We start from the raw sequence: 20,110 nt of genomic DNA on the forward strand, positions 1-20,110 counted from the left end.
TACTGGGTACGATTACAATGCAGTAAGTAGCACAGGCTACTTAGGGAGTAGGCTGATGTGTTTAAAAACAACCAGCGCCAGGCAGGAGTCAAACCTCCAAACTCCTAATCCATAGTCAGACACATTATCCATTGCACCACTGGCCCTGGTGTGACACTGCAGGACTGTAACCCAGTGAGCTTAGCACTGCAACTAGTAAAATATTACCCCCGGTCCATTCTTTTCCAAAAGTGAGAAACACCTGTTTTCTACATTTTGTCTGTTTTAAAACCATATCTCTTTAAACCAAACCAAGAGTTTGTCTTTTGCACTGATATTCTGATTCATTTCGATTTCAAAGAAAAAAAAAACATTACCTTCCAAAGCATCATAAAATTGTCCCTTCCTCCAGACTCTACTTCTCTCTTGTAGTAGTACAGCAGACCTTTCCAGGTGAGCAGATCACAGAGTCCGAAATGAGCTTCCTCCATCAAGCAAAGTACCTGAACATGACTCTGTCATCATAAAAGCGCCCCTGTAATAAAGAAATTCAATCCGAAATCAAGAGGGCAGTTGCCTACTGAAATACAAGAAGTCATAAATTTTAACCTAGCAACACATTAAAGGCTGCATCTATACAAGTACGATTCTAGAAATGCTCACCAGATTACGTTTTAAGAAAGAACTGCGCCTCAGGTTCCGCCGAGATCTTAACTCGGATGGCAGGATTCAGAGTCTGGAGTGTGGAATGATGGCGCACGGAGGGTCCACATACTGTGGATCCCTCAGTGATCTTCCGCGTGTTCAAACCGCCAGCGTGTGACTCCCCTATCCCCCTGACCTCATTGCTCTGCTCTCGCCTCTGTGCAGCTGAGCCCGACTCATGGTAAAGTGGAAAAAAATATGCCCTCAACGTGAGATTTACTCTGGAGTGAGGATAGTTGTTACCTTCTTATCGTTGAAACGGATGTATGTGATGTGGCGACTAGGTTCTTCTCCATTAGCAGGCTTAAGGTTAAAGAAAAAAACATTGCTGACTTCTTTTTTTTTTGCCAGCCGCGAGCGCTGATTAGCGAGGTTTGTATTTCATGTTTTGCAAGTTGCATCCATTTTAAGAAAAACAAGTCGTTCAAGACAGGAAATGAATACTTGCATTTAATTAAGTCTAGACGTATGCGGTTGTCCATAATGAGCAGTTCTGTTCGAGAACACAGAACAAAAAAAGGCACCGCTGGGATTCGGACCCAGGATTTTCTGTTTACTAGACAGGCGCTTTAACCAACTAAGCCACGGCGCCCCGGGAGTGCTGTCCTTTTGCAGCCACTTGGACACACCACTCAGACACATCTGCATTCGGTGTGTGCTCCGCCTGCTCGCTGAGCAAGTTGCCACCTTTACATACAATAGCAACATCGACACCAAGAGAAAGGATGACAAATGGCTTTTATCTGGAACTTTTCATGTCCAAGGAGCTCAATGTGCTTTCTGTGTACAACAGGGCCACTGAACTCCACACTGGCCACTGAACCACAGCAGTGGCTTGCTGGCTTGACATCTCCCAAGGAAAATGTTGAAATCGCATGTGGAACAGGAAAATGACCCTCGAGTATGAGGGAAAAAAAAGAAAAAGATCAACTGGAGTGCGCCAACCCATGTCAGGACAGCCCAGTTTCCTAGACGAGGTGGCCGAGTGGTTACTGTATGCTGAGTCTAAAGACAGTTTCACCCATTTTCTGATTGCTCGGTTCTGTACCAGTGCAGACATGTCAAACAGTGAATGGCTGTACCTCTATTGTATCCGTGCTCAATGAATGAAATCGGTAACAAATGAATATATGTCTAGTTATACGAAAAACGAGTGGTTTATCGACTCATCTTCATTTGCAGATTTAGAGGCAGCTTCGATATTCGTTTTACAGACGGGTTTTTTTTTTTGAATATGGGTCACACACATGCCACAGCAACAAAACATCTCTAGAGATGAGGCTATAGATCACCTTTCCATCCTGCAGGTTTTCCTCCCAAAGCCTACGGCACCAACGGCGACCCCTGCTGGCCGGGAGAGCAAAAGCTTACAGCACCTGGTATTCCCAGGCAGTCTCCCATCCAAGTACTAACCAGGCCCGACGCTGCTTAGCTTCTGAGACCAGACGAGATCGGGCGTGTTCAGGGTGGTGTGGCCGTAAGCGAAAGCCCCGGCGCCTGACTCGCTACTTGAAGCTGTGTGTGGCGGGAGTTCCGTGCCCGCCGAGCGGGACTGAAGGATCGTTCGTGTGCAACTCTTTGGAAAGGAGCTGCTTTCCAAATCGCATTGCGTGCCTGGATGTTGGCGAATGCGCTCCCTTGTGTTGGCTCGTCCCGCACTGGAGGAGGACAAAGAATCTGCATGGAGGAGCACCAGGCAAGTCTTCAGTGCACAGCACTCTGGAAACATTTCGGGGCTGTCGCGTGTTTATTTCAGCACGTAAAGCGCACCGGTCCAACACTTCGGCCGGGCCCGCGGCGCCTCCGCCCTCTTGCTGCCCCTGCAGCTGCTTCACTTTTCCCTTTAGTTGCCATCGATTTTTTTGTAGTGCTATACATATACGATTGAGGTATCTTAGAGTTCTCCTTCGAAGACCCAGCACTCTCTTTTCTTTTCCCAGTGTTACTCATATCGGACTTTTTAAACCTAAAAAAAAATCGTTTTTTTTTCTTTCAATTATAACTGAAGTTTAAACAACTAGTGTTAAGTCCTTATTTTTCTGTAGTCAAAAAAAGCAAAAATTAACATTCAGGTCATGAAAAACTCAAAAAAACTCCCCAACCACTAAACTTTACCTCCCACCTGAGCGCCATCTTGAACGCCCCTACCACCAGAGAATGCTCACGATTTCGGAAGCTGTCTCCGGGACGTGCTGATTCCACACATCCTGAATAAATCATGATATTGTTAGTTGCTGTAGCTAGACGTTCAAATGAGTTTCATGGCCAGATGGACTGTTTCCTCCAGCGGTATAATATTGCAGTGAGACAGCACGATGCCTGCAAGACTATGTCACGCTAAACGCCACAGATTGTGTTTGTCCGTTCGTGTCAGTCGTCCCGCAGCCACGGGAAGTGGGACACAAACATGCTGCAATGCTTTCAAGACGTTAGGATTTGTTTGTGCAACATCCAAGAGGAGTACTTGTGGCTTGAATGTGAACTGTACGTGCCCGCCCCCTTTCCTCTGTAGTGCATGAGTTCCTCCCGGCATGCCCTTCGTCATTGTTCTGTCATCTTGTATTTAAAGGGTTGTATTTCTGCTGCTGAAAATAAGCAACGGTTTTCTCACAACGCCCTTTGTTCCCAACGGAGCCCTTGTCTGTCATGAAATTCTTCAAAACCTCAAGCTAGAAGAAGAAGAAGACGACAAATATGAAGCGTTATAGCAACGACATGCCATGACACGATCGATAACGATTTCCATAGGATCCCCGCGGTTGCCTGGCAACCGTCAGCTTTGCGCAGTGGCAGTATCGTAGCCTGTGAGGGTTAGCCGAGGCGTGATTATTGCTAGTTGAAAACTTTTCCCAATACCCCGCTTCCGCCGGTTTGCAATACAATCGGCGAAAGCAATTTTTGACAGTCTCGTCAGAGACTGAGCAAGGTGTTTAAAGACAGATTTGGTCACGGTGATATCATGGTAGAAAGAAACGAACTTGTTACGTGTCAACAGAAACGCTCTTTAGCTCTTTCAGCTTTATGCAGAGAACAGCGTCTGTCGAGATTACTTTTGTGTCAGCGCGAAACGCCGTGTGCTTGTCAGTATGATTTCATATTGCTCGTAGCGGCGCCTGGCTTTTGTCTGTCAAACGTTAGGTTGCGCTTCTTCATGCTGCATCGTCGGCATGAGTGGAGCATTTTAAACGTCTGTACTTACTGCGCCCCATAAGAAATCGTTTGTCCCCATTCAAAAGAGATTGTGCGATGTCCTGCAGCGTTCGCAAAGCAAACCTTTGACAGTTTGAAAAGAGGAATTTATTCTGCTTCCTGTGCGTGCAGTAGTTACAAAGTTGAACGTCTTTACACGATCTGCTGCAGTTTTCAGTGGGTGGGCTTTGTCAAATGGCTTGGAAAAACGCACTGTGTTTCTGCTCGGGAAACATCATGAGCAGTGTCCTGCATGTTTTCTGTGTATAGCTGTCTTTTAACGCATACAGAATTCATTCGAAATCATTGATTTCTCCAATTAACAAGGGTCCCTTTTTGAACCTGCCAGAAGCATTCTTTCAATGTAACAAATTTACTCCGGGGAAGGGCAGCATGACATTGAGAGTAGCTCAAGCTTTCAGCACCTTTATCTGACTGCATGTATGCAGACACTGCTCAGAATCCCCTGTAAGATTCTCCTTCAATTCCGTTTTGCAGTGCTTTAGCTCTTTCAAAAGGCTTCGCTTTGCTAGTCACAATCCAAGGCTCATGACAGCATTTGAAAACATTCGTAACTGCGTTGGCTGGGAATCGAACCTGGGTTAACTGCTTTGAAGGCAGCTATGCGCAACACTGGCTCGCTCCAGAATAAATCTCACGTCGAGGGCATATTTTTTTCCATTTTACCGTGAGTCGGGCTCAGCTGCACAGAGGAGAGAGCAGAGCAATGAGGTCACGGGGACAGGGGAGTCACACGCTGGCGGTTTGAATACGCGGAAGATCACTGAGGGATCCACAGTATATGGACTCTCCGTGCGCCATCAGTCCGCACTCCGGACTCTGAATCCTGCCATCCGAGTTAAGATCTCGGCGGAACCTGAGGCGCAGTTCCTTCTTAAAACGTAATCTGGTGAGCATTTCTAGAATCGTACTTGTATAGATGCAGCCTTTAATGTGTTGCTAGGTTAAAATTGATGACTTCTTGTATTTCAGTAGGCAACTGCCCTCTTGATTTCGGATTTAATTTCTTTATTACAGGGGCGCTTTTATGAAGACAGAGTCATGTTCAGGTACTTTGCTTGATGGAGGAAGCTCATTTCGGACTCTGTGATCTGCTCACCTGGAAAGGTCTGCTATACTACTACAAGAGAGAAGTAGAGTCTGGAAGAAGGGACAATTTTATGATGCTTTGGAAGATAATGTTTTTTTTTTCTTATACTGAAAATGAAAGGTAGTTGTTTCTATATGGACTCAGTCTTTGGAATTTGTATATATATATTTCAGTGATCCCTCAGCCATTCCTTCTGTATTGTAATTCAATTTCTCTTTTAAAATTCCTTCCCCACTTCTAGGACCTGCAGTTGCTGAACTCCACAATGGCTTCTATTGGAAAGTCTGTGACTGAGACCAAGTGTTCACTTTTTTATGAAACCATTATTTATTTAGGAGCAATGAGCAATTCTTATATAAATGCAATAAAATCATTATGCTCAAACTATGAGAGAGAAAATTAAGGATAATTTAAGAAATCAGTCTTAGCTTGTTTCTATACACAGATGGTATTATTTATTTTCAAAGGAAACCCGCGAGGATTCCCCTGGTGTGCAAGATGTGCCTGAATACTCTTGATCAGCTTCCTGCTCACTTGAAGAGGGCGTGTATGAAGCACGCCACGGCAGAAAACATCAGGATGGCCTCTCAACAGGCGAGGGAGGACATGATGAATCACCTGAAGAACGGGGTCATCGTGGATTACCACAGAATAGAGATCGTGTCTGGTGAGGCAAACAGGATAGTGGTTGTAAGACTGCTAGAGTCCTTGGGCCTTTTTGTACATGGGAAGCCTGAAGACACATTGGCAAGGTGAGATATTTTTAATCTGTAAGGCTTCTGTAGTTTCTTTTTGAAATCATTGTTACAACATATTATGTAAAAGCATGTTGAAAAGAATCTACCTGCATTCCAGCGGCCCTGAGCAAGAGGCCGCAGTCCAGGAGGAAGAGATGCCAGAGGCTGCTCTAGAAACTGAAACAGAAGCGGATAAGGAAGGGGAAGATGTGAGCTCTGAAGAACTCTATGAGCAGTAAGACTTTTTATTTTTCAGATGTATCTATTTTTTACTAAAATTCTAATTTGTCTTATAGGTATAAAATGTTTTAACCGGTGTTTTATATCCTTACAGGCCCTGAGTAGTTAAAAAGTATCAGCAGGCCGGAAGAGAGTGGCCCAAGCTGGACTCTATAGAAAGCACTCCCTGGATGCTCCTCTCCTGATTGGATTCAAACAGTACCTTACCAAGGATCTGGGAGTGGCAAATTATTCTCAGGAGGTATTTATTTTTTAAAGGCATTTAAAATTAAGCAATGGTATCTTCATTGTAAATGTTTTTATTTCTTAGCTTAAAATTCACCCATGTGAAATGATGTCAGCCATAAACATCATGACTCTATATTTCCTACCTGAATCTATTCTACTTAAATTATTACATTATACACAATTTGAGTTCATTTTAAAAAGTAAAAGGTAATGAAAGGAATGCATTTTCATAAGAAAGATAATACCGATATGCATGTGATAATCTTCCTTATATCATGTAGTGCATCATTTGGACACTTTGTGGGCTTCAAATACAAAGAAAATCATGTTCTATGGTACAAGATAAATACAAAACTTAAGCTTTTATTTTAATTAGATTTCTTTATAAAGCATAAGCAATCATTTATTACATCGCTTCTTGAATTAAATCTTTTGACAAGAGGTAAGACATCTGTTACATTTAAACCCATGTTTAGCTGTGTTTTTTAGATTTAACTGAACCAATTTCTGTGTGTGATAATGTCCTTGAATTCTGACAACATCACACTAAATTACATGATATAAAACAGCTAATGTTTCTAGAGATAAAGTTTCTGAGATGCTTCTAATTACTTTTTATTACCAGGGACAGTTTAATTCACCTTGTACAGTACTGTAAGACCAAGATGCTTTTTTTAAAAGTTATTTAACATTTTATAGAACTTTGTCTACTATGGCAACATGATGTGCTTGGTGAAACTTGGAAAAATACTGCTTGGCCACTTATCTTAAGATAAAGATAGGATAAAGGTTTATCTTTTGCACCTACCTGACCCCCAGGGAAGGCCAATGCTTTCTAAGTGGATGGTTCCCTACAGTAGACTGTACTTTAATTTCAAAGGTAATGTATATTGACCCAAATCAGTTTTGGAATCCAATCTACTGACGAGATGGAGCACATCCTTTTTTCAGGATTTTAGCATCATACGTTTGGTATATTTAGTCCCTAATGCTGAAAGAAATGATCATAGAACATTTGGACACTTTGTGGGCTTGAAATACAAAGCAAATCATGTTCTATGGTACAAGATAAATACAAAACGTAAGCTTTTATTTTAATTAGATTTGTTTATAAAGCATAAGCAATCATTTATTACATTAATATATGTGAAAATAACATTTTAGCATCATACGTTTAGTATATTTAGTCCCTAATGCTGAAAGAAATGATCATAGAACATGACATCTAACCTTACCTGCGGTGTTTTTAATCCCTATTGCTCAATGCACGGTGAAAGCATTCCATACATGTGTCTGACAATGAGGAATGGGCCCCTGAGACAGTCATTTGCCTGTTTCACAAATGATCGTATTTTACTAGAGATTCTGTTTGGGATTCAGATGTGCATTCGGACAGCAATCCCTTTCAAGAAATGATACGTTCTGGATGAGGTCAAAGGTGCTGGAACACTGTATCTAGGATGTGTTTGCAGAGACTGTGTGTCTCCTGCTTCAACGCAGTGATAAACAGATGTGCTCCTTTAATTTATTGGTACATGCCCAGGGCAGTAAGCAGTCTGAGGATTTATTTCCAGATGGCATAGAGCAGTGAAGCAGTGAAGTAGTGCAAAACACTGGATCATTATATTATTAGAATCTATTCTACTTAAATTATTACATTATACTCAATTTGAGTTCATTTTAAAAAGTAAAAGGTAATGAAAGGAATGCATTTTCATAAGAAAGATAATACCGATATGCATGTGATAATCTTCCTTATATCATGTAGTGCGTCATTTGGACACTTTGTGGGCTTGAAATACAAAGAAAATCTTGTTCTATGGTACAAGATAAATACAAAACTTAAGCTTTTATTTTAATTAGATTTGTTTATAAAGCATAAGCAATCATTTATTACATTAATATATGTGAAAATAACATTTTAGCATCATACGTTTAGTATATTTAGTCCCTAATGCTGAAAGAAATGATCATAGAACATGACATCTAACCTTACCTGCGGTGTTTTTAATCCCTATTGCTCAATGCACGGTGAAAGCATTCCATACATGTGTCTGACAATGAGGAATGGGCCCCTGAGACAGTCATTTGCCTGTTTCACAAATGATCGTATTTTACTAGAGATTCTGTTTGGGATTCAGATGTGCATTCGGACAGCAATCCCTTTCAAGAAATGATACGTTCTGGATGAGGTCAAAGGTGCTGGAACACTGTATCTAGGATGTGTTTGCAGAGACTGTGTGTCTCCTGCTTCAACGCAGTGATAAACAGATGTGCTCCTTTAATTTATTGGTACATGCCCAGGGCAGTAAGCAGTCTGAGGATTTATTTCCAGATGGCATAGAGCAGTGAAGCAGTGAAGTAGTGCAAAACACTGGATCATTATATTATTAGAATCTATTCTACTTAAATTATTACATTATACTCAATTTGAGTTCATTTTAAAAAGTAAAAGGTAATGAAAGGAATGCATTTTCATAAGAAAGATAATACCGATATGCATGTGATAATCTTCCTTATATCATGTAGTGCGTCATTTGGACACTTTGTGGGCTTCAAATACAAAGAAAATCTTGTTCTATGGTACAAGATAAATACAAAACTTAAGCTTTTATTTTAATTAGATTTGTTTATAAAGCATAAGCAATCATTTATTACATTAATATATGTGAAAATAACATTTTAGCATCATATGTTTAGTATATTTAGTCCCTAATGCTGAAAGAAATGATCATAGAACATGACATCTAACCTTACCTGCGGTGTTTTTAATCCCTATTGCTCAATGCACGGTGAAAGCATTCCATACATGTGTCTGACAATGAGGAATGGGCCCCTGAGACAGTCATTTGCCTGTTTCACAAATGATCGTATTTTACTAGAGATTCTGTTTGGGATTCAGATGTGCATTCGGACAGCAATCCCTTTCAAGAAATGATACGTTCTGGATGAGGTCAAAGGTGCTGGAACACTGTATCTAGGATGTGTTTGCAGAGACTGTGTGTCTCCTGCTTCAACGCAGTGATAAACAGATGTGCTCCTTTAATTTATTGGTACATGCCCAGGGCAGTAAGCAGTCTGAGGATTTATTTCCAGATGGCATAGAGCAGTGAAGCAGTGAAGTAGTGCAAAACACTGGATCATTATATTATTAGAATCTATTCTACTTAAATTATTACATTATACTCAATTTGAGTTCATTTTAAAAAGTAAAAGGTAATGAAAGGAATGCATTTTCATAAGAAAGATAATACCGATATGCATGTGATAATCTTCCTTATATCATGTAGTGCGTCATTTGGACACTTTGTGGGCTTGAAATACAAAGAAAATCTTGTTCTATGGTACAAGATAAATACAAAACTTAAGCTTTTATTTTAATTAGATTTGTTTATAAAGCATAAGCAATCATTTATTACATTAATATATGTGAAAATAACATTTTAGCATCATACGTTTAGTATATTTAGTCCCTAATGCTGAAAGAAATGATCATAGAACATGACATCTAACCTTACCTGCGGTGTTTTTAATCCCTATTGCTCAATGCACGGTGAAAGCATTCCATACATGTGTCTGACAATGAGGAATGGGCCCCTGAGACAGTCATTTGCCTGTTTCACAAATGATCGTATTTTACTAGAGATTCTGTTTGGGATTCAGATGTGCATTCGGACAGCAATCCCTTTCAAGAAATGATACGTTCTGGATGAGGTCAAAGGTGCTGGAACACTGTATCTAGGATGTGTTTGCAGAGACTGTGTGTCTCCTGCTTCAACGCAGTGATAAACAGATGTGCTCCTTTAATTTATTGGTACATGCCCAGGGCAGTAAGCAGTCTGAGGATTTATTTCCAGATGGCATAGAGCAGTGAAGCAGTGAAGTAGTGCAAAACACTGGATCATTATATTATTAGAATCTATTCTACTTAAATTATTACATTATACTCAATTTGAGTTCATTTTAAAAAGTAAAAGGTAATGAAAGGAATGCATTTTCATAAGAAAGATAATACCGATATGCATGTGATAATCTTCCTTATATCATGTAGTGCGTCATTTGGACACTTTGTGGGCTTCAAATACAAAGAAAATCTTGTTCTATGGTACAAGATAAATACAAAACTTAAGCTTTTATTTTAATTAGATTTGTTTATAAAGCATAAGCAATCATTTATTACATTAATATATGTGAAAATAACATTTTAGCATCATATGTTTAGTATATTTAGTCCCTAATGCCGAAAGAAATGATCATTTGTTTAACATGCACAGGTCTGTCTCAAAGGATGCAGTACTCCTGAAGGGTCTCAAACCCTACATTTTGGATGCCTAGCTGTATCCCTCACATGTGGCACCTCAGAATGACTTCTAACCTTACCTGTGGTGTATTCAGTCCCTATTGCTCAATGCACGGTGTACATACTGCATACATGTGTCTTGAGAATGAGGAATGGGCCCCTGAGACAGTCATTTGCCTGTTTCACAAACAGGGACCTGGACCTAGACTTGGCCCGTACGGGGCTCAAACCCACGACCTTGGCGTTATTAGCACCACACTCTAACCAACTGAGCTAACCGGCCTCACGACAGTGCTCCTCTCTGTGTTGCAAAAAATCAAACTCAGGGAATTTTGTCCTCCTTTGAATAGAAAGCTGTGTAATTCAGTGTACGGGCTTTCTCGTGCAGTTTCATGGTTCTTGTAACCCAAATCCTACACTGGCCTGAAGTGCCCCCCCATTTCACAGCATTTTTCAGCTGATTTAAAATGTACCTAAAGGAGAAGCATTATTGAAGACCATCAATTACCAAGAGCTTTTGTCAAAGGTTTTGGTGGTCATTTTGAATGACCACAGAGCGCTGTGACCTCGGTTTTACATCTCATCCAAAAGACAGCGCCCTTTTACAACACAGCATCTCCGTCACTATATTGGGGCATTGGGACCCGCACAGACCTCAGGGTGAGCGCCCCCCCGCCGGCACCATTAACACCGCTTCCAGCTGGAAGCTTTGTTTTTCCCTGTAGCTCATCCTCATCCAGGTACTGACCTGGCTCACACCTGCTTAGCTTCAGTGGGTTTTCAGTTGCGAGTTGCAAGGGGATGCAAGTGATGGAGCCGCTCGCTGCAAAAGCCACTGCATTGGCCGGGAATCAAACCCGAGCCTCCCACGTGGCAGGTGAGAATTCTACCACTGAACCACCAATGCTCAGTGCCTGAGCCTTCAAAAAAGACGCTTTTTTGGTGCTCTGTGCAAAACGCGTCGACATCTGCTTCCAGCTGCAAAATGCCATTTGCGGACGCTGAAGAACTTATTTCCAAGGCAGCAGGTACAAGCGATTGGGCGTTTTAAAACCACCAGGAACAGCAAAGAGGCGCGCTTCTTTGCTTGTGCCGAAACACACCGACTGAAGGCGGACAACGTAGTCGGCAGGATTGGAACCTGTGCGGGGAGACCCCAATGGATTTCTAGTCCATCGCCTTAACCACTCAGCCACGACTACAGCAAGCCCCACTGCCGCTGCGTTCTTGCTACAATCTTACCTGGATCGCGAGGCGCCGGCGGAAGGCAAAATACAAGCCTTGCAGACAGACACGCCTCAGAGGATTTAAGGGTGGCTTCATGTCGGAATGATAAAGTCTCCCCGTCTGGACATGAAAATGCCACTTTGTTACACACAAAAAAAGAATCAACAACAGAGAAATGCCCACAAGCATTTGAAAAGCCGCACCACGTCGCACTTGAAATAGCTCTTACATTAGTGGTAGACACAGGAATCGCCTTTTTATTTACGCTCTTACCAACGCGATGGAAAGCAAAACAAAGCAAAGCAGAGCAAAACAAAACGAACAAACGAAAACCCTCACGTCCTGCACTTGCATATAACCCCGTTACGTGCCCAAGCGGTATTGTACGTCATCCTAGCACTGCACCCCGGGTCGTACGGTATATGGGAACGAGCACACGCCACGAATCGTCTCGAATCACTCCCTACAGCTGTAAGGCGCCTTGAAGCGTGCACCCCCAACATTCTTCTTTGCGCATCTGTGAAAGGTAAACTCTTGAGCAAACTCTGAACCAGCTCTAAGGAAACTAATCCGATTAGACGTTACTTTGACTCATCTTCTTACGCTCAGTGCCGGATTGCTCAAACTCCAGCTAGGGTTAGGGTTAGCATTCCCACGCTACTTAGACACTTTGTTTACGCTCAGTGCTGGATTTTGGGAACTTCAGGACGAGTGGGAATTTTCTCCTATCTGTCCATTCTGTTTTGTTTTGGAGACTCTTGGCTGCCTATGTTGTTCAGTGCACCGTGAAGGAAACATTTTCCAAAACTGTGTCAGCTCAAAAGTTGTAAGAAAACCTCTCCAGGTGCTTTAACTCTCTTCATTTTTGTCATTTAATGTGACACTCGATGTATAACTGGAGCCTCACATATGCAAATGGTGAGGCTCCAGTTCGACACCCAGTTCCACACCACTTTACAGTATATGACAAAAGCATGGCAGACTGTGCCGGACCAGCTGGTAACTTCCGCTTATTTTTACCATATTAAACATTGGAAATCCTCCCACTTGCATTTGTGACACTTGATTTTGGCTCCACCTAAGACACTCTTAAATCTTCAAACACTTTTCTCTTCTCCCACAACACACTTGTCTGTCGGCACTATGTGGCAGCGTTGCATGACAACCCATCTCACCACGGAAAGGAACCTAACAGCTTTGGTAAGAGAGTAGAATTACCTGAAGAACTGCTTTCCATGGAAGCAGGACCAAGCGATGTAGCATTTTTATAGTACCAGGAAAGGAGAAGCGGCACTTCGCCTTTGCCGCACAGGCACAAGGTGACGTGCGGCAGACGCCGTAGTCGGCAGGATTCGAACCTGAGCGGGGAGTCCCCAATGGATTTCAAATCCATCGCCTTAACTACTCGGCCACGACTACAGCGAGCTCGCCGCCGCCGCATTCCTCCTATAATCTAACACGGAGTGCGAGGTGGCTGCGGAAACCTTTTTAAAGTCGCTCTCTGTTAAAAAAAAAACCTTTCACAAGATACATGCCGGCAGACAGACACGCCTCAGAGGGTTTAAGGCTGGCTTCACGTTCAAATGATAAAGTCTCCCCGTCCGGATGTCAAAATGCAACTTTGGCAGACAGAAAAAACATCAACAAACCACAAATGTGGACAAGGATTTTACAAGCTGCACCACACTGCACTTTCAAAAGCATTTACATTCGTGTTAGACGCAGGAATTGTCTTTGTTTTGCGCGCTTACGAACGCCATAGAAAACGAAACAAAACAAAAGCCCTCAGCTCCTGTACTTGATTATAACGCCGTTACGTGTCGAAGCAGGAATTTACGTCATCTTACCACTGCAACATGGGGAATAGAGGGAAATGAACACACGCTACGAATCGTCTCAATCACTCCCTAGAGTCGTAAGGCACATTGAAGGGTGCACCCCCATCATTAATCGTTGGGCCTCTGTAAAAGGAAAGCTGTTGAGCAGTCTTTGAAACAGCTCGGATGAAACACTTGATTGCTTCCATGTGCATCTGGAGCCCACTTCTTATTTTCACTTCACGCCGCCCAAAGCATTTCTAAAACAGGAGATTCGCGTTTGGGAATGCGCCCTGCCCTACAAATAAAACAGGTCTACGGGTCTGAAACCTGCTCCACGGAAAACAGTTCTGTTGCGCTTTTGATCAAAGGGAGATTCTCTGTTTTTACTTTTTGATTACATAACACCCAAAGGGGCTTCTTTGGAGCTGGATTCCAACCAGCATCCTAAAGTTTCTTGGCGGTATCCTTTACAGTCCTCTGTTCGGTCGACAAGGAACAGAAGGGGGCAGCTTTCCTCACACATACAGTGCAATGTACTGTAGTGTTCCCCTTCATTGAATTCGCAGTTCTGCATCAGACCTCTAACTCGTTTCCTTAGCTTGGATTTAAGCCACGAAGCAGGCTTCTACTGTATAAACGTCTAGAGGAATCACAAACTATTTGAGAGGCCATCATCCCAGGGGGAACTGACAAAGTCTATCCCTAAACACCTAGCGCAGTCTCTCGAGAGACTGTCAAAAATCGCTTTCTCCGTTTGTGCTGCAAGTAAGTGAAAACGCGGTCTCAACCCAGAGCCACTTGGCAGCAGTGGCACGTAAATACTGTTACTGCCACTGCTCGATACCGACGTTAGCCTACTATACCATGTTCAGCCACTGCTAGAAAATGTAAGGCTCTAGTACTGGAGCAAACAAAAGGAGGGCCAACGTCGAACGGGCACACATGTCAGACATGGAAACCGACAAGAGTGGGATTTGAACCCATACATGCAGAGCACAATGGATTAACAAGCCATCGCCTTAACCACTCAGCCACCTCGTGAACAGAACTGGGCTGTCCAGAAATGGGTTGGCGCGCTCCAGATGATCTTTTTCTTTTTTTTCCCTCGTACTCGAGGGTCCTTTTCCTGTTCCACATGCGATTTCAACATTTTCCTTGGGAGATGTCAAGCCAGCAAGCCACTGCTGTGGTTCAGTGGCCAGTGTGGAGTTCAGTGGCCCTGTTGTACACAGAAAGCACATTGAGCTCCTTGGACATGAAAAGTTCCAGATAAAAGCCATTTGTCATCCTTTCTCTTGGTGTCGATGTTGCTATTGTATGTAAAGGTGGCAACTTGCTCAGCGAGCAGGCGGAGCACACACCGAATGCAGATGTGTCTGAGTGGCGTGTCCAAGTGGCTGCAAAAGGACAATACTCCCGGGGTGCCGTGGCTTAGTTGGTTAAAGCGCTTGTCTCTTAAACAGGAGATCCTGGGTCCGAATCCCAGTGGTGCATTCTTTGTTCTGTCTTCTCGAACAGAACTGGTCCTTACAGACAACCGCCTACGGCTAGACTTAACTAAATGCAAGTATTCATTTCCTGTCTTGAATGACTTGTTTTTCTTAAAATGGATGCAACTTGCAAAACATGAAATACAAACCTCGCTAATCAGCGCTCGCGGCTGGCAAAAAAAAAAGAAGTCAGCAATGTTTTTTTCTTTAACCTTAAGCCTGCTAATGGAGAAGAAACTAGTCGCCACATCACATACATCCGTTTCAACGATAAGAAGGTAACAACTATCCTCACTCCAGAGTAAATCTCACGTTGAGGGCATATTTTTTTCCACTTTACCATGAGTCGGGCTCAGCTGCAGAGAGGCGAGAGCAGAGCAATGAGGTCAGGGGGACAGGGGAGTCACACGCTGGCGGTTTGAACACGCGGAAGATCACTGAGGGATCCACAGTATGTGGACCCTCCGTGCGCCATCATTCCACACTCCAGACTCTGAATCCTGCCATCCGAGTTAAGATCTCGGCGGAACCTGAGGCGCAGTTCTTTCTTAAAACGTAATCTGGTGAGCATTTCTAGAATCGTACTTGTATAGATGCAGCCTTTAATGTGTTGCTAGGTTAAAATGTATGACTTCTTGAACTTCAGTAGGCAACTGCCCTCTTGATTTCGGATTTAATTTCTTTATTACAGGGGCGCTTTTATGATGACAGAGTCATGTTCAGGTACTTTGCTTGATGGAGGAAGCTCATTTCGGACTCTGTGATCTGATCACCTGGAAAGGTCTGCTGTACTACTACAAGAGAGAAGTAGAGTCTGGAGGAAGGGACAATTTTATGATGCTTTGGAAGGTAATGTTTTTTTTTTCTTTGAAATCGAAATGAATCAGAATATCAGTGCAAAAGACAAACTCTTGGTTTGGTTTAAAGAGATATGGTTTTAAAACAGACAAAATGTAGAAAACAGGTGTTTCTCACTTTTGGAAAAGAATGGACCGGGGATAATATTTTACTAGTTGCAGTGCTAAGCTCACTGGGTTACAGTCCTGCAGTGTCACACCAGGGCCAGTGGTGCAATGGATAATGTGTCTGACTATGGATTAGGAGTTTGGAGGTTCGACTCCTGCCTGGCGCTGGTTGTTTTTAAACACATCAGCCTACTCCCTAAGTAGCCTGTGCTACTTACTGCATTGTAATCGTACCCAGTAAGAGATTTCCTTCATGTAAATGAACTGCACCTGACAGCTTTAGAAAAACACCTGGGCTCAGTACGGTGCTGAGAGCTCAAGTTGTGTATAATGTAATAATTTAGGTAGAATAGATTCTAATAATATAATGATCCAGTGTGCTGCACTACTTCACTGTTTCACTGCTCTATGCCTTCTGGAAATAAATCCTCAGACTACTTACTGCCCTGGGCATGTACCAATAAATTACAGGAGCACATCTATATATCACTGCGTTGAAGCAGGAGACACAATCACTGCAAACACATCCTAAATACAGTGTTCCAGCACCTTTGACCTCATCCAGAACGTATCATTTCTTGAAAGGAATTGCTGTCCGAATGCACATCTGAATCCCAAACAGAATCTCTAGTAAAATCCGATCATTTGTGAAACAGGTAAATGTCTTAGGGGCCCATTCCTCATTCTCAAGACACATGTATGCAGTACGTACACCATGCATTGAGCAATAGGGATTAAAGACACCACAGGTAAGGTTAGAAGACATTCTGACTATATTCTAAAATATTGGACTCATATTCTTATGATGGCAGACATGATGCTGTGTTTAAAACCGGGGTTAATGGACATTATATGACTGTCAATTCTGTTTTGTTTTGGAGACTCTTGGCTGCCTATGTGGTACAGTGCAGCGTGAAGAAAACATTTTCCAAAACTGTGTCAGCTCAAAAGTTGTAAGAAACCAGCTGCTTTAACTCTCTTCATTTTTGTCATTTAATCGTCTGTCGGCACTATGTGGCAGCGTTGCATGACAACCCATCTCACCACGGAAAGGAACCTAACAGCTTTTGTAAGAGAGGAGAAAACGACCTGGCCCGTACGGGGATCGAACCCACGACCTTGGCATTACTAGCACCATGCTCTAACGAACTGAGCTAACCAGCCTCACGACAGCAATCCTCTCTGTGCTGCAAAAAATCGAACTCAGGGAATTTCTTTTGCCCTCCTTTGAATAGAAAGCCATGTAATTCAGTGTACGGGCTTTCTCGTGCAGTTTCATGGTTCTTGTAACCCAAATCCTAAACTGGCGTGAAGTGACCCCCCATTTCACAGCATTTTTCAGCTGATTTAAAATGTACCTAAAGGAGAAGCATTATTGAAGACCATCAATTACCAAGAGCTTTTGGTGGTCATTTTTAATGACCACAGAGCGCTGTGACCTCGGTTTTAGAGAGAGACAGCGCCCTTTTACAACACAGCGTCTCCGTCACTATGCTGGGGGATTGGGACCCGCACAGACCTCAGGGTGAGCGCCCCCCCACCGGCACCATTAACACCGCTTCCAGCTGGAAACTTTGTTTTTCCCTGTAGCTCACCCTCATCCGGGTACTGACCTGGCTAACACCTGTTTTGCTTCAGTGGGTTTTCAGTTGCGAGTTGCAAGGGGATGCAAGTGATGGAGCCACTCGCTGCAAAAGCCACTGCTTTGGCTGGGAATCGAACCAGAGCCTCCTACGTGGGAAGCGAGAATTCTACCACTGAACCAACAATGCTCACTGCCCAGTCCTTCAAAAAAGACGCTTTTTTGGTGCTCTGTTAAAAAAGCGTCGACATTACCTCTTTCAAAAGGCTTCACTTTCCTAGTCACATTCCAAGGCTCATCGAACCCGGGCTGTTTCCTCCAGCGGTATAGTATTGCAGTTAGACAGCACGATGCCTGCAAGACTATGTCACGCTCTGACGAGACTGTCAAAAATTGCTTTCGCCGATTGTATTGCAAACCGGCGGAAGCGGGGTATTAGGAAAAGTTTTCAACTAGCAATAAACGCGCCTCGGCTAAACCTCACAGGCTACGATACTGCCAACGCGCAAAGCTGACGGTTGCCAGGCAACCGCGGGGATCCTATGGAAATCGTTATCAATCGTCTCATGGCATGTCGTTGCTGTAACGCTTCATATTTGTCCTCTTCTTCTTCTAGCTTGAGGTTTTGAAGAATTTCATGACAGACAAGGGCTCCGTCGGGAACAAAGGGCGTTGTGAGAAAACCGTTGCTTATTTTCAGCAGCAGAAATACAACCTTTAAATACAAGATGACAGAACAATGACGAAGGGCATGCCGGGAGGAACTCATACACTACAGAGGAAAGGGGGCGGGCACGTACAGTTCACATTCAAGCCACAAGTACTCTTCTCGGATGTTGCACAAACAAATCCTAACGTCCTGAAAGCATTGCAGCATGTTTGTGTCCCACTTCCCGTGGCTGCAGGACGACTGACACGAAGGGACAAACACAATCTGTGGCGTTTAGCGTGACATAGTCTTGCAGGCATCGTGCTGTCTCACTGCAATACTATACCGCTGGAGGAAACAGCCCGGGTTCGATGAGTCTTGGAATGTGACTAGGAAAGTGAAGCCTTTTGAAAGAGGTAAAGCACTGCACAACGGAATTGAAGGAGAATCTTACAGGGGATTCTGAGCGGTGTCTGCATACACGCAGTCCGATACGGGTGCTGAAAGCTTGAGCTACTCTCAATGTCATGCTGCCTTTCCTCGGAGTAACTCTGTTACATTCAAAGAATGGTTTACTTATCCACTGTGTATGGATTTGGAATTTCCCGGCACGAACACCAAACCAGCTGACAGGCTCTGTTGCAGCCTCTGTTCCAGCGGTTGTCCAATGGGCGTTGTCCCGGCGTCCTCTGGCTACCGGCCAACCAGTCAAGGTGCAGCTCGGAGTAGGACGGGCGGAGGAATCTGACTGCGGCGCGCAGGGCAGTCGTTGCTCCGAGGGGATCTACCAGCAGTCCGGCTGGCTGGTAGAAAGTCTCTATGCACAGAGTGTGACCACGAGTCCTCACAAGTCACTCTTGTGCCTGGGAAGAAGCTGGTTCGTTCCCGGTCCAGCACTGCTTCTGAATAAGCTATTCAGGTTGTCGACGAGGGTCCAACTGTAGGGTCCAACTGTCCAACACAAACACAATCTGTGGCGTTTAGCGTGACATAGTCTTGCAGGCATCGTGCTGTCTCACTGCAATACTATACCGCTGGAGGAAACAGTCCATCTGGCCATGAAACTCATTTGAACGTCTAGCTACAGCAACTAACAATATCATGATTTATTCAGGATGTGTGGAATCAGCACGTCCCGGAGACAGCTTCCGAAATCGTGAGCATTCTCTGGTGGTGTCCTGCAGGGCACCTGTGGGCGTGCGTTGGTGGTATAGTGGTGAGCATAGCTGCCTTCCAAGCAGTTGACCCGGGTTCGATTCCCGGCCAACGCAGTGGCGATTGGTTTCAAATGCTGTCATGAGCCTTGGCTTGTGACTAGCAAAGCGCAGCCTTTTGCAAAACGGAATTGAAGGAGAATCTTACAGGGGATTCTGAGCGGTGTCTGCATACACGCAGTCCGATACGGGTGCTGAAAGCTTGAGCTACTCTCAATGTCATGCTGCCTTTCCCCGGAGTAAATCTGTTACATTGAAAGAATGCTTCTCGCAGGTTCAAAAAGGGACCCTTGTTAATTGGAGAAATCAATGATTTCGAATGAATTCTGTATGCGTTAAAAGACAGGACACTGCTCATGATGTTTCCCGAGCCGAAACACAGTGCGTTTTTCCATGCCATCTGACAAAGCCCGCCCACTGAAAACTGCAGCAGATCGTGTAAAGACGTTCAACTTTGTAACTACTGCACGCACAGGAAGCAGAATAAATTCCTCTTTTCAAACTGTCAAAGGTTTGCTTTGCGAACGCTGCAGGACATCGCACAATCTCTTTTGAACGGGGACAAACGATTTCTTATGGGCCGCAGTAAGTACAGACATTTAATAAGCTCCACTCATGCCGACGATGCAGCATGAAGAAGCGCAACCTAACGTTTGACAGACAAAAGCCGGGCG

The 20,110-nt window shown here is 43.7% G+C and overlaps 6 non-coding genes across 6 annotated transcripts; 2 read left to right on the top strand and 4 right to left on the bottom strand.

Annotated features, from left to right (window-relative positions):
• Positions 1-1,202: 1,202 nt before the first annotated feature.
• trnat-agu (transfer RNA threonine (anticodon AGU)) lies at positions 1,203-1,276 on the bottom strand. The gene has a single exon. It is a non-coding gene; the product is annotated as a tRNA-Thr (tRNA).
• A 772-nt stretch (positions 1,277-2,048) lies between these two features.
• On the bottom strand, positions 2,049-2,167 carry LOC138229327 (5S ribosomal RNA). The gene has a single exon (XR_011185758.1). It is a non-coding gene; the product is annotated as a 5S ribosomal RNA (ribosomal RNA).
• Positions 2,168-3,459: 1,292 nt separating this feature from the next.
• LOC138229472 (U4 spliceosomal RNA) lies at positions 3,460-3,601 on the top strand. The gene has a single exon (XR_011185883.1). It is a non-coding gene; the product is annotated as a U4 spliceosomal RNA (small nuclear RNA).
• Positions 3,602-13,053: 9,452 nt separating this feature from the next.
• Positions 13,054-13,135, bottom strand: trnas-uga (transfer RNA serine (anticodon UGA)). Its single transcript has one exon. It is a non-coding gene; the product is annotated as a tRNA-Ser (tRNA).
• Positions 13,136-17,944: 4,809 nt separating this feature from the next.
• LOC138229501 (U4 spliceosomal RNA) lies at positions 17,945-18,086 on the bottom strand. The gene has a single exon (XR_011185912.1). It is a non-coding gene; the product is annotated as a U4 spliceosomal RNA (small nuclear RNA).
• A 1,335-nt stretch (positions 18,087-19,421) lies between these two features.
• On the top strand, positions 19,422-19,493 carry trnag-ucc (transfer RNA glycine (anticodon UCC)). The gene has a single exon. It is a non-coding gene; the product is annotated as a tRNA-Gly (tRNA).
• The last annotated feature ends 617 nt before the right edge of the window (positions 19,494-20,110 follow it).

The sequence above is a fragment of the Lepisosteus oculatus genome, unplaced genomic scaffold (assembly GCF_040954835.1).
Source record: "Lepisosteus oculatus isolate fLepOcu1 unplaced genomic scaffold, fLepOcu1.hap2 HAP2_SCAFFOLD_45, whole genome shotgun sequence".
In the NCBI taxonomy this organism is placed as follows: domain Eukaryota; kingdom Metazoa; phylum Chordata; class Actinopteri; order Semionotiformes; family Lepisosteidae; genus Lepisosteus; species Lepisosteus oculatus.